Source organism: Sorghum bicolor, chromosome 7, assembly GCF_000003195.3.
Source record: "Sorghum bicolor cultivar BTx623 chromosome 7, Sorghum_bicolor_NCBIv3, whole genome shotgun sequence".
Taxonomy (NCBI): domain Eukaryota; kingdom Viridiplantae; phylum Streptophyta; class Magnoliopsida; order Poales; family Poaceae; genus Sorghum; species Sorghum bicolor.
The window spans coordinates 39,972,951-39,982,222 of NC_012876.2; the positions used below are offsets into that span (position 1 = coordinate 39,972,951).

Consider the following 9,272-nt stretch of genomic DNA (forward strand, 5'->3'; position numbering starts at 1 on the left):
CGTCTTTCTTCTTCCCGTCGATAATCTTCCTGCTGGCGCTGATACCGATCTTCCCGTTGTTGCCAATTTCCTCGTGGCCTTCTATGAGTTATGACGATACCAGACCGAGGAGGCCTTCCCGAGCTAGTTCCTTCCTGGACCAAGCCCTTATTTCTTGCATCGGCAGTAGTAACTTGATGCTGAGGATCTACCGATGCACTCTTCTCAGCTGTCTCCGATGTTAAGACTTTAGCCTTCCCCTTAGCATCCAACATGTTTGTCGGGAAAGGATGTTGGTCTATCTTCATCGGCTTCTGGGCTTTGGAACTGTCAAATTTGATTCTCCCTGACTCTATAGCCGATTGCAGCTGCTGTCTGAATACTTTGCACTCGTTGGTGTCATGTGAAGTTGCATTATGCCACTTGCAATATCTCATTCTCTTCAACTCTTCTGCCGACGGGATCACGTGGTTAGGTGACAGTTTGATTTGACCTTCCTGAAGTAGAAAGTCAAATATTCTATCGGCCTTAGCGGTGTCAAAGGCAAACTTCTCTGGTTCCTTCTGCCCAAAAGGACAAGACATCGGCTTCTTGTTTTTTACCCACTCTGCCAAACCGATTACTGGTTCTTCATCGGAATCTGAGTTTGTTGCTTCATCAACAAATGAGACTTTCTTATTCCATGCCCTCTTAGGCTCGAAAGGCTTGATGTCTTGATCAGATATCATCTGCACCAAGTGACTTAAACTTTCGAATTCCTGAGAGGCATACTTATCCCTGATATGTGGCAACAAACCCTGGAAAGCCAAATCGGCTAGCTGCCGATCATCCAGAACCAGGATATAGCATTTATTCTTGACCTCTCGTATCCTCTGCACAAATCCTTCAACCGACTCATCATTACGTTGCCTCAACTTGACCAAGTCGGTGATCTTCTTCTCATGAACCCCCGAGAAGAAGTATCTGTGGAATTGCTTCTCTAGATCGGCCCAAGTAATTACTGAGTTAGGAGGTAATGATATGAACCAAGTAAAGGCCGATCCAGACAATGATGATGAAAATAGACGAACCCTCAATTCGTCCCTGTTACCAGCCTCTCCACATTGAATAATGAACCTGTTGACATGCTCCATGGTTGACGTGCCGTCCTGTCCGGAAAACTTTGTAAAATCCGGTACCTTGTACCGATGTGGAAGCGGGATCAAATCATACGCTGGAGGATACGGTGTCCGATAAGAATAAGTGTTGACTTTGGGTTTTATCCCGAATTGTTCCCTCATTACTTCAGCAATCTTATCGGCCCAATACGCATCGGCATCTTGCCGATGGGGCGGCTGCGGATCTGGCACTTGGTGGCGAACCTCCACGTGTCTGTTTGGGACGTGACCTGCATGGAACATTGTATTGGTCACCTGTCCTCCAATCTGCGGACTACCAAACTGCTGTCCACCGATTGGCTGTCCTCCGAGTTGCTGCCCAAAATTTATTGGCTGGTTGGGAATCCCCTGACCTTGGAACCCGGGATAGACCTGTCCTTGCTGGAACCCTGTAGTCTGATAACCCTGCTGGGGCGATTGTGGAAAGGCCTGCTGTCCAAGCCATCCATTATTAGCGTTCATCGGCATAGGTGCTGCCGATGATTGGTAATTGGGTACCGTTGTTGAATTGACATACCCCGACTGGGCCATAGACCTCTGTTGCATCAGCATTGACTCTGCCGATGCGTTGGGCATCGGGAACATTGAATCTTGAGGATTCCCAGTGTAAGGCCGTGCGGTAGTAGTTGTGGTATACCGAGGACTCTGGTTCACCGGCGCATTGGGAGGTGCCGATGTCATAGGAGTTTTGCCCCTCATGTCAGTTATTTGTGATGTTCCCGGCGTCAACTCTGGAGGCATACCATAACCCCACCAGTTGGGAGGAAGATTTAACCCTGACATTGCCGATGCCAACATATCTGTTGTCAGTTTATGCTGCCCAACTGAAATTTGTGGGTTGGTTGCCATCGGCATAGATAGTGCGCCAGTAGTCCCCAATGTACTTGGAGGGACGGCAGACTGTGCACTTGCATTCGTCAAGGCAGCCGATGGAGCCGTGACCTCTGGTGCCGTTGGCTGATGATGAGAGGGCCCCACATAATCTGGCGGGATTTGTCCTTCCTTGAAAGTTCTTGCCACGGCGTTGAAAACCGTATTAGACAGTACACCAGCTTGGTTAATCAACGCTCGATTGATGGCATTGTCAACCATATCTTGAAGCTTGCCAGGATTGGCGTCGAAGGTGACCTGCCGTGGTGCCGGCAGTGCATCTTTCTGGACCACTTCGCCGCTCCTGTTTATGCTGAAAGATTTCACGCATTGCTGCTTGAACTCTTCCATGGCTTGGGCAATAGCTTGCTTTTGCTCATCCTTGAGGTTGGCCTCCGTCACGGGGATGACGTTCTCTTGATCGAGGTCAGAGATCGACATGTTGATCTTGATCTTGAATCTGTCCCACCAGGCGTGCCAAAAGATGTGTTGATGCAAAACTGATCTGCAAACACAAAGGGCTAATACCCGATTCAAACGTTAAGGCGTGCCACCCGATTTGACCTTGCTATCGGCAAAGGTGATAACTCGAATACTTTAGTCCTGACAACAGCGATGCGCCCGGATGTCACGGCTAAGAGGTACTCACGCGGAACTCGAGAATACGCCGAGCTTAAGTCGACGAATTCCTAAGAACTCGTAATAAAAGGAAAAAGTATGACGAAGTCGTCGAAAAGTAGATGCTGGAATATGAGTAAAAACGTGTGTTTGATTGATTTCTTGATATTTTATTACAAGGTCCTAGGGTTTATATTTATACCCTGCTCAAAGAGCTACGACCAGACACGATTAGAATTCAAATTCCAAATTACACGGAATCCGTATACAAAACGATGCAAATAACTAAGGAAATAATAAAACTATCCTTCGTGACAAGCCGAAACTCCTCCAGATGACAACTGGCAGCTTCCGGACTCCTCCTTCGCGTCATCGGCAATCCCCTTGCCATAGTCATCGGCAGACCTTTTAACCCAGCCATCGGCACCATATTACTGCCTGTGGACTTAGTCACATTCAACCTCTCCCTCATCGGCAACCATCCTCATCAGCAACCCGCATTGTACTGCCACCCTATCCTGCCATCCTGGACACGTGCCCAAAAACGGTGTCAACAGTCACAAATGCAGTTTTCTCCTCCCTACCGACATACTACATGTGCACTTTGTAATTTCCAAAGACAGTTATCAAACTGGTTGATAAATTTAGGAAAAGTTGTCTCTAGAGGGGAAACAATGCCAATGGGATAGGACAACCTAAAGCAGCCTGGAAGCTAGTGTGTAAGGACAAAACGAAGGTGGTCTTGGAATAATCAACCTGTAGACTCAAAACCAAGCACTCCTGATGAAAAACCTAGACAAATTCTTCAACAAAAAGGATATCCCCTGGGTACATATAGTCTGGGAGAAACTTTACAGCAATAACAGGTTGCCTGCACACAACAAGAGAGGATCATTCTGGTGGAGAGACATTCTCAAACTGCTACCATTGTTCAAAGAATTCTCACAGATCCAGATAAACAATGGCAAGACATGCTTCCTTTGGCAGGATCAATGGCAAACGAAGGTACTTGAGCAGTCATACCCACAACTATACTCCTTTGCAAAGAATAAGATCATCACCTTGCACAAAGCTCTAGCCACTGAAAATTTCATAGACCTCTTCAACTTACTGCTCTCACAGACAGCACATCAACAGTTCATCCTTCTGCAACAGTCAATGTCCATGATTCAGATAAACACCCAACTGAATGATGTTTGGACCTTCTTTGGCAGCAACTCCATATACAGCTTCTCTAAAGCCTATAAAGATTAATGGGTCATCAGCAATTCGAACTAGTGTTTCATTGGGTCTGGAAGTCTCCATGCCAACCTAAACATAAATTTTTCTGCTTGTTACTACTCAGTGACAGACTAAGTACCAGAAACATTCTTAGAAGGAAAACAATGATCCTAAAAACCTATTCTTGTGAAATTTGCATCACTAGATAGGAAGAAACAGCACAACATCTCTTCTGGGGCTGCCCCTTTGCCCAACACTGCTGGGGACTTCTAAACCTTGAAAAAATGCCAAATAGGTCAACTTTTTAGAACATCACAGCCATCAAGGACCAACTTCAAACCAGATTCTTCATGATCGCCACAATAATGATGTGTTGGACAATTTGGAAAGTCAGAAATGAAATGATATTCAATAATAACCAACTGGGGTTACAAGAGGTGAAAGCTCTTTTCCTAAAAGAAGTAGGGCTCGTTTCCTACATGGTCAAATAATCACAGCTCAAACACGAATTTGTTTTATGGCTACAGAATTTACTTTACATTTTTTTCTGTTCCTTCGATGTATCTTGAACTCATCTCCCCCTCTGACCCTGACCCTGACCCTGACCCTCTCTTTCTTTTCTAACTTCTTGTAACTTCTTGTAACGGCTTCATCAAGGACGAAGGTCCCTCCAGGTTCCTCAAAAAAGAATTGGCTGTGTGCAAAACTCTTGCAAAACACAACAATAATATTATTTTTCCACGGTTATGAGACCAGTGACCGATCTATGTTTTTGAACGTACTCAGATTTGTCCGGTTTCGAGATCGAAGAATAGTCAGCGAAATTTGCAGGGAAATGACACGGAGAGGACTCAGAGCTTACGTGCTGATCGATAATATGTGTTATGTAACGCAAGCAACCGTGGTGGTAATATCTCGATTAAGCAAAAGGCTATTAGAAGAAACGTAACATAGGATGAGAAAATTTATATATAAACCTTCGGATGTTTTATTTTGATGACCCCTGGAATGCTTACGTGACAATCAAGCACGGAAATAAATAGTAAAATGGGGAATTTCATGCGCAATACGCACGATTGCCAAACGCCTCTGTTCTCTGCCTCATGTCGCTGTCGCCAGAACTCTAATGAAAAGGATTGGCGACGCAGCCTGTCAAGTGTGTCACATCATTGATTGGTTTCTGTCTAAAAAAAGGCAAATGTCAAACAGAAGTTGTTATATCACCGGTTGACTCTTAATTAGTTGCTAAAAACTAAACTAAATTCAGTTGACTATAGACGATGGTTCTGAGGCAAATTCTTAATTGACCCATGATCTAGTAATATACTGGACTTCAGTACTAGGAACAAAGAAGGAAAGTGCATGACACTGCACAAGTTCTCCTTCAGTTTCGTGCATGTGCAGACATCAGAGGATGCACCGTGTACCTCTCGACGGGCGACACGATGTGTTTAATTTGGTGGAAAAAAATATCAGAATTGACATGAAAGCATGCTAGATGGATGACGACCAAGTAATCCGAGTTTGTTTTGTAAGGTACACGCAGGAACATAGCTAGCTAGCTAGCTAGAAAATACGAGGTAATTAATTTTCTCGCCATTAGTTGCCTTTCATGTTAATTTAAACATTCCAGAACTTAGATATAATACCCAAATTTAAACATATTCAATTGATGAGGAAAGGACTAATCGACGTACGGCGCGTGCATACATGTCGGTGATGAGGGAAGGATCACTGAAAATAGCATGGCATTGGCAGGGAGGAAACTAGGTTACTCCTAGAAATCTAGCTACATATATATATATATATATTATATATACTCGCGCTAGCTTCATGGAGAAGCGAATGAATGGCACACGTAACACGTAAGCCTGCCTACAATAGACGCGCTCATGCATACTACAGTTGCTAGCTCGAACACGGTAATAAGAAGAGAATTAGATTTTATGTGGTACACATAATTAAGCCCATAAGACATCCAGGATTATACCATGGAACTTCCATGATTGTACCCAGCCCAAATGCTATATAAGCTAGCTATAGGGGAGGGCCATGCATCTGAATAGCTAGCTTAATTAGCGTCCAGTACTACTGTGCCTCATCAAAATCAAAAAAAGTGAGGGAACACGATCGAGTCAAGACTAAGGAGAGCGAGATCACACACGTTTCAGCTACTGAATCGTAGCTAGCTAGACATGTCGGGAGCCTCAATGAACTCCGGAAGTAATACTAATAAAATTGTAAATATATTGATGTTTCACAGATTGCACGTACGTACGTGCATCATATTATTATCGTGCTTATAACAAGATAATTTTTGACCCATATGATATGATATGTATATGTCCGCAGGGTTACATAGCTCCATGTATAATAATAATCATTATTATCAGGGAGGACCACAAAGCCGTCCAGAGTACCCTCATCGACCACAGGCATCATCATCGTCATCCTCTCGTGGTTAGTACCATCCATCCATAACCGTAGTTTTTGTAACCTTTACTTTTTGTTGGTTTGTGATCGTTTATGTTGAACCTTTGTTCTTTTTTGCAATATAAGATCACAATAGGGGCTCAAACCTCTCGTGTTTCCCTTAAAAAAATAAACTAGCATCATATTTCAGTGATTTTTTTCTTTTTCAGCTCTTGCGTTACAACAGATCGGAAAGCATGCATGCAAAGCTCTATTACATTTGGTTAAAGCTCATAATCAATTCTGCATATGTGATATGCTGTACCATGCATACACATCGTTTTTTCCTTTTTTTCTTTATTTTTTACCAGTCAGCCGTTTTTTGGAAGAACAGGAAAGGCCACAGGGACCTCTCTACTAAGAAATTTTTATTATCGAAACCAAGAAGAATACAAAACTGAACAAAGCAAAAAAAGCTAAAAGACTAGGTGAAGGACAGGCCCAAAACGCTCAAGACACAAAGGAAACAAGGAAAATTATACTTAAAACACAACTTGATCTAGCCATGACTCAATTCTGGGAAAATAATTCTTCTTGACTCTCCACAAGAGCTGCCTGAACTACATTTGCACGTCTTTCTTCCAATCTTTCCCTTTCAGTTTTAACACAATATCATCTGAGAACTACATTTTTGTCACACAAAGAGGCATGACTAAAAAGTTCTGTGATTTCCCTCAAACCAAATTCTCGAAAATTATCTCTCTTTATTCTTGGTTTAATTTTTTCTCGTTATTATCCTTACTAACCCTTTCCGTTTGCCTTTCACTTGTACATGCACAGAAGTTTGTTTGTTTTCTTCTACACATAATCTAAACCCTTTTCATTTTTCCCGTTTTCACTCACTCTACGCGACTATAAATTATAATAGACCTAAAGTTTGTGTGCGTACGTGCAGCATCGAGCTATATTGGTTAGCTGGATAAGGTACCGCCAACTGGTACTCAAGGGCCGCAGTTCCAACCGTCTTACACCTATGTTCAAGCTGGTCAAAACAATAGCAGAAACACAAATGCAACAGGTACGTACGTACGTGCTCATCTGCATTTTGTTGGACTACTAGTATGTACACTAGCTAGCTCACTGATTTTCGGTCTTTTCTGCCGGCCCCTACCAGCTAGCGGAACGTCTACTACCATGCCCGTGATGGGTCAACGTTATTAAGTACAACATATGGAGGAGGAAGAAGATTGGTCCATGTGTGAGCTAGCTAGTCGTATGGCAGAGAGAGAAAAATAGATTCTGTTTGTTAATTTATATATGCAATAAGCTCTTGATTATTTGATTCATTGATTGTATTTGCACTCATGTCCCTGACATATATAGTGTATAATATGTAAAGATCCATGTACATTCGTTTGTACACAGACCTTGCATAATTCGTTTCTTACACTAATATTGAATTAGTTTCTATGTTTTTATCATTTTATATTGGCGGTTTTTAATACCGCTGGTGTGAAAAAATCACTAAAACTGATGTGATTCACTGACGTCGGCTTAATAAGAACTGCATATATATATATCAATTTACATTTAGAGTTGCCTTAAGATTACTACCAGTGTAATGGCTTACACCGACTGCCATTCTAAGTAGTTTACATAGGCCATCTATGTAATACAAATGTTGTCGACATTCAAATTGCGTCTAGCCAAATTGGAGAGGCTCGTGCCAGTTTTGGACTAATCTATGAAAAAGTCTAGAAAGCGACATATAAGTATACTATATTGATTTTTCAACGGGATAGACCACTTCTAGTCCCTATAAAATAGGGGGTACACGGCCGATTGGGGTATCCAAAATCCAATTGACAAAATTTACATTTATAATACTCCTTTTCCTTAATCTTTTTTCCAACCTCATGTTGTGGTTCATCTCTTGATCCGACCAATGGTGGTGCCCTAGGTTTCCTAGCTGACCTAGGCAACCCACCGATATCCTTGCCCAGACGAGTCCCCTCTTGGGCAAAATCTTCGATGGTTCATTGGCTAGTTTGCTTGGAAACTGGGCATTCTTCATCATGCAAGCACGATAATTACCCTTTGCCAGTGTGCCTGAAAACTAGCCGTTCTTCGTCATATAACACAATTGGTTATCATTTGCTGGTTTGCTTGTAAACCTACTCGCTCTTCGGCGCAGAAGCATGATAATTATTTGTTGCGCTTGACCTCTGGTGGCCTAGGTGATCTAGCCATAGCTAGTGTCTGACCAGCCTTTACATTAACACACTTCTTGTGGCACCGCAAGGACGATTGCTTCGGCACTACTTTGTATCCAAATTTCTTCGCTAGCCATATTCTTAATGATCTATCTTGTACTCACCATGACCATTGCATCTAGCCCAAAAGGCTAGTTTTGATCCCTTGAGATCTTGCTTGCGGCTTACATTGTGTTGCTCTTGTCATTGAAAAAATTTAGTAAGGTGGTCAAATTCATGGAGGTGTTGCCTCGCAATATTATTACAACTGTCCCAAGGTACAACTTGCAAATACATCATATGATTCTAATAATTATTTTGCAAGTCCTGCGCATTCTTGTGCCGGTGTTGCTACTCATGATAATAGTAGATATGTTCCATCAACTAATGCTTATATATATATATATATATATATATATATATTTCATAATTTAGGATATCATTTTCAAGGGCCGATGTCTATAAATTCTTCAAGACTTAATGCTACTAGGACCATACAACATGCATATCCTTCTTCACCATAACACTCTAAAATTTGATTTCTAAAAATTTGAATCAGTATGATTTAATTTTGCATTGTTGTCTTTATTCTATATGAAGAAATAAATATTTTACAAAAATAGACTAGAAAGAATTGTAAGGTAGAAACAACACTCATGTTGTTGCCTGATTTTCAATTTGTTGCCGTAACACTCTAAAATTTGATTTCTAAAAATTAGAATCAGTATGATTTAATTTTGCATAGTTGTCTTTATTCTATATG

At 41.9% G+C, this 9,272-nt stretch overlaps 1 long non-coding RNA gene across 1 annotated transcript; it reads left to right on the forward strand.

The window, feature by feature from the left end:
* LOC110436846 lies at positions 6,209–7,617 on the forward strand. The gene is made up of 3 exons (XR_002454706.1): positions 6,209–6,305; positions 7,213–7,335; positions 7,432–7,617. It is a non-coding gene; the product is annotated as an uncharacterized LOC110436846 (long non-coding RNA).